Source organism: Hevea brasiliensis, chromosome 8, assembly GCF_030052815.1.
Source record: "Hevea brasiliensis isolate MT/VB/25A 57/8 chromosome 8, ASM3005281v1, whole genome shotgun sequence".
NCBI classification, from domain to species: Eukaryota; Viridiplantae; Streptophyta; class Magnoliopsida; order Malpighiales; family Euphorbiaceae; genus Hevea; species Hevea brasiliensis.
Genome location: NC_079500.1, coordinates 62,533,210 through 62,538,423, shown reverse-complemented (window position 1 = coordinate 62,538,423; position 5,214 = coordinate 62,533,210).

Here is a 5,214-nt window from a genome sequence, read left to right as displayed (position 1 = left end):
CAATATTTATTTCAATTGAAAATAATTCAAAAGAAACAGTTGTTGTGCACAAACACAATTTAAAACAATAATATACAAATATTCAATATTTATTTCAATTGAAAAATTCAAAAGCAATAGCCACAGTGCACAAACACAATTTAATTCTATATCATATAATTTATCATTTGAAATCTTATTCTGTGTAAAATCAGTTGAAAACTAGTTGTGCACAAACCTCTGATATTTGTCTCCTGGTCCTGACTCAGTATTTCTTTCCCTTTTTGCTGAGTCCTTGTTAACTGAGAAACACAATTCGAAGTGTTTCAGTACCAAATTAAATTGTCTCTATCGATGGTGTTTGGTAAATAATGCACTGAACTCAATTATTCACTTAATCACCTAATATACCGACCCTCGTTGCGTTTTAGGTAAATTAGGTTTTAGTGTCATTAATATGTCACATTCGATAGAGTTTTAGGTTTGGTACGTTTTGCCAAACTCGTTTCCTTGTTTAGTGTATTTTAATGCAACTTGCTGGATTCCGGGATACTGGTTTGACCTACCTGGATGGCCTAGTTCCCTCAGTTTTCGGGCTTCGGTCAAAACTACAAACTTGTAGATCTATGTCTTATTGCACGCGGGGCAAAATTTTAGGTCAATCCGAGTTAAGTAGACCAAGTTATGGTCATTACACTATTGCTGGTCAAATGGTATCAATTTAGGTCAATTTTTGGTCAATTTGGTCAACTCTGGTTCGGCCAGTTTTTGGACCCGAACTTGTGCAAGCTTTTTGACTTGCTTATGGTCATTTCTGGGCTTTGGTATCTTCATAAGACTTGTAGGTATGGGTCTTAACTATTCATGGTTAAAATTTCAGGTCAATTGGACCTGTTTTGAGTGAGTTATGGCCTAAATACTCACTGCTGCCCAAATGGTCAGTTTTTAGGTCTCAAGTGTACCTAATCCGAATTGGTCATTTTTCACATCACCTTGCAAGCAGAATTTTGGTATGTTCTCTCAATGAAAGTTGGCACATTTTGTGCCTAGTTTCACCTCAAATTGGTCTCATACCAATTGAGGTTACACATTCAAGGTTAAAGGCTAAAATATACACTGCCCTCAATATGCATTTCACACCCCAACTTCAAACACACACTTACCTTTGCCATTTGTTTACTTACCTACCAAACTGTTTTGGCACATTACCAAAAGCATTTTCTACATTACATTATCATTATTTTGGGCAGATTCCAATCACCTCAACACACCAAATATCATTCACAATTACAATTTCTAAGTACCATTACAAACACACAAAAACATTACAAACTTTACATACACTTTACAATGTTAATTTACATACATATCATCAATCCTTCTAGGTCAATATTCTGCCCACACTTCCTTCAATATATACCATTACTCAAGTGTCCACAAGCTGCCACAAACCATTCTTCAACATCACATTGCCGTCCCATATGCTAATTCCCATCAAAGTGCATAATTCACCATATATACATGCATTAAATCACTAGGTTACTAAATCACCATGAACAACATTATTTCTCAACAATTATATGCACAATTTCCTCATCAAAAACGTGACTCATGGCTGTCCAAAATGAAGACAACAATAACCCTTCAAACTCAAAATTTTCCTTCACCAAACTAACACCCATAACATGAACATAAACTTTAACAAAGAATTTCTCAAAAATGCAAACTTACCTTTAATTGTAACTTGCTAAACCTTCACCAAACTTCTCAAAATTGGTATCAAACTCTTCCTTGTGATGAGTAGACAAAGTTTCATGAAGGAACCTAAGAGATTGGAGTTGAAAATGGGGAGGTTAAGTGAGCTCATGCAAAACGTCCATGGAGTTTCCTCTCCCTTCACTCACGGCAATGTTGAAATCTAAAATGAGGAAGATGAAGTTCAGATGAATTTTAAGTGAACACTTGTCCCAATAAGAATTTAATTAATCCCCTTAGTGGTCCACTTAAAATTAAATCATTTTATAAGTTAAACTTTCACTTATTCCACAATTAACCCATAATTTTAGCTATTTTATTTAGGTACCACCAAATTAATTTTTCATTTTATTTTCTAAGTGTAATACTATTTATTTTTAATGGACATTTAGGTCAAAAGACACTTCGGGATGTCAAATGACCATAATGCCCCTGTTCAGGTTGCATTCCCGATTTTTCGGTAACACCGGGTTTTGTCCGTTTTTCGATTTCTCACTTTTCTTTGTACTAATTATTTAATTTTTCTTTGATCTTTCTAATGATATTTATTCTTCAATAAGGTTCTATTTATGTCCTAAAAATGTTTTCCGTGGTTCCGCATGTGTACAACCAACGGTCCACGCCGTGACTTCCCAAAGGCCACCCATCGTTAGGTTTCCATTGCTTAACTTGATCACATTTCTTTGCAATCATTGTTCCTTTGTTTTTCTTGTACTTTCTTTTCTTTTATTTCATTATTTTATGTCTCACTCTCATTGAAGTGTGGTTCTAGGCATCCTAGCTGTCCGGACAACACTGGTCACCGGAACAGCAGAACGCACTACCGAACTTAGGGGTGTTACAATTCTCCCCCCCTTAAATAAATTTCGTCCACGAAATTTTTACCCAGTAGCCATCTTACAATAGTCATACGTTTATTTCTCCTTTCTATATGATCGTAAGACTTTTAACAATCTAATACAATGTTTAATTTGTTTGGATAACACTAATCTCCTCTTACTATTATGTTGTCTAATATTTCGGTTCACGTTCCTTCTTGAATGACCCTTGAGGTCATGTTAGAATCATTCATCTAGTCATTGGTCCTCTGACCATTCTAGTCCATAGTCTTCCTCACATTCGTAATATTTCTTTGTTATATATGAATCAACTGTTCAAATTTCTACTTTCATAACTCTTTTTATCTGTCAATATTCTATAACTTACTTCCTTTGGTACTGAACTATAACCTTTCGATATTTTAACTTTTGAGTTTTAGATCCCTAAGTAGGATTTTCAAACTTATTTCTAACAATTAAATTCTGTCATGGCATAACTATACCAAAACAGATGCCGTTGGCAACTATTCTTATCTAGGTGTACTATCGGTTAGTACGTAGCTCTACACAATAATCTCAAGTTAGTACTGTAATCTGCAGCTTACAGTATAAACATCAAGAATATTGCATAGTTACTACGATACATTCCAATAGATCAGACTTTGTTATCTTTTATTCTTTTTGAATTCACTGATATTCGAATCTTATTCTGATTACAATATCCATTAGCAATTTCTAACAGTAACCTCCTTGCCCTCATCTAGAGCAATTCCATTATCGCATCTTACTTTACGCCCTCTTGCCTTACATTAAGTAGGCTCGCCAATTAGCTTATAATTTTATGGTGTGTCAAAATACCTTTCACGATAAACTCTTCCAAAACTAATTTCACTTGTTATCACAATCCTTATCCTAAAGGACTAGTCACTAATGCATCAAAATTTATTTCCCTGACCTCCTGTACAATAATACAAGGAGATTTCCTCCCGTTAGTGCATATTTATAATGTAATGTACTGTATGTATCAAACATTTGAGCAGTTGTAGTTACCGACATAAAGATTTCAAATTCACATCAAATTCACTTTAAAACCATTGCTCGATACCACTAAAACATGTCACACCCTACCCTCCTCAGAAGGCATAACATGATCCCGTAGTATACCTAATGAATTACCAACTCCGTCTACTGGTAATCCATTAAATACACTACAAGGGATTTTAAAAACTTTTCTTCTTTTACAGTGGTGAGCACTATTTACAGGTGTTAAAAACTTTTTTGATATGAAGTGATAGAACTAACACATTTGAATTATTTGAAATTTCTGTAAAAATTTTGGCAGAATGCCATCTGTATTTTGGATAAAACCGTTCTTCAGAAAACCTGTAAAAAGCACTTCAATTATTTTATGAATCTCAACTCCAACATTTTTCTCAATACAACATATTTCTCAACTCAAATCCACAGTGATTTTTCAAAAGCTGAGATATGGGAAATATAATACAAATTTTTACAAGTCAAAATAACTCATAATTATTTTACAACCTCAAGTTACAATTTGAATTTACAATCTTCAAACCAAAACAATATATAAATACAGTGGTCATAAATTACATTAAAAAATGAAAAAAGCATTATACTCTTTATACCCTATAAATCTCTCATTGGAGGTACTAGCACTTAGTCTCACGCCTGCTCTGTCTCTGTCTACTGCGACAAGAATAAAGCTATCACGAGACAATGTCTCAGTGGTGCACAACATTAACCAAATACAATTTTAAATCACAATTCATAAATCATATCAATAGTGGATACTTAAAACCATAGTTAAATTCAAGACAATAAATGTCAACAAGAATTTAAACTCCATTTGTTAATATCACAATAATTTTCAATAAGTCAGATCATGGTTGAATTCAATAGACAGTATATGTCAATAAGAGTTTAAATCAATTTCACAATCTCACAATACATAATAACACAATTCGATCAAATAACTGAAGAATACAGTGTTGCCAATCTATAACACAATTTAATCAAATAGTTTAAGAATAACACAATTTAATCAAATAATCAACTATACGCTTTGCAAATCAATAACACAATTCGATCAAATAACTGAATAATATCGTTTTGCAAATCAATAACACAATTCGATCAAATAACTGAAGAATACAGTGTTGCCAATCTATAACACAATTTAGGTCATGACACAAATTTTTCCATATATGCCGTGTTGTACACCACGACAAGACATGCTCACCCCAATAATCGAAATCAATGAGGGAGGAAGCTAGCTATATAATGAGAACTCATCCATACTCACCTCAGATCGAAGTCAAAGAGGGAGGAACATAATCATACTCACCCTGCATCGATAAGTCAAAGAGGGAGGAATAATCACACTCACCCCATTAATGGAGGAGGAACATAGTATCAGTGTCATGCCAATTGTGAGTCAAAACAATTCCAAACATTTTATTCAAATGATCCGTAAGAATCCAATAAATTTCCAAAGTTATAATTTCATTCCCAAAATGGCAACACAATTCGTAATTCACTTCAATTTCCACAAAAACCATTTACAGTGCTTTTCAATCAATAAGTATCCATCAATATCATTCAAACAATTTTTCACAGTTTCAAACCATTCACAATGTTT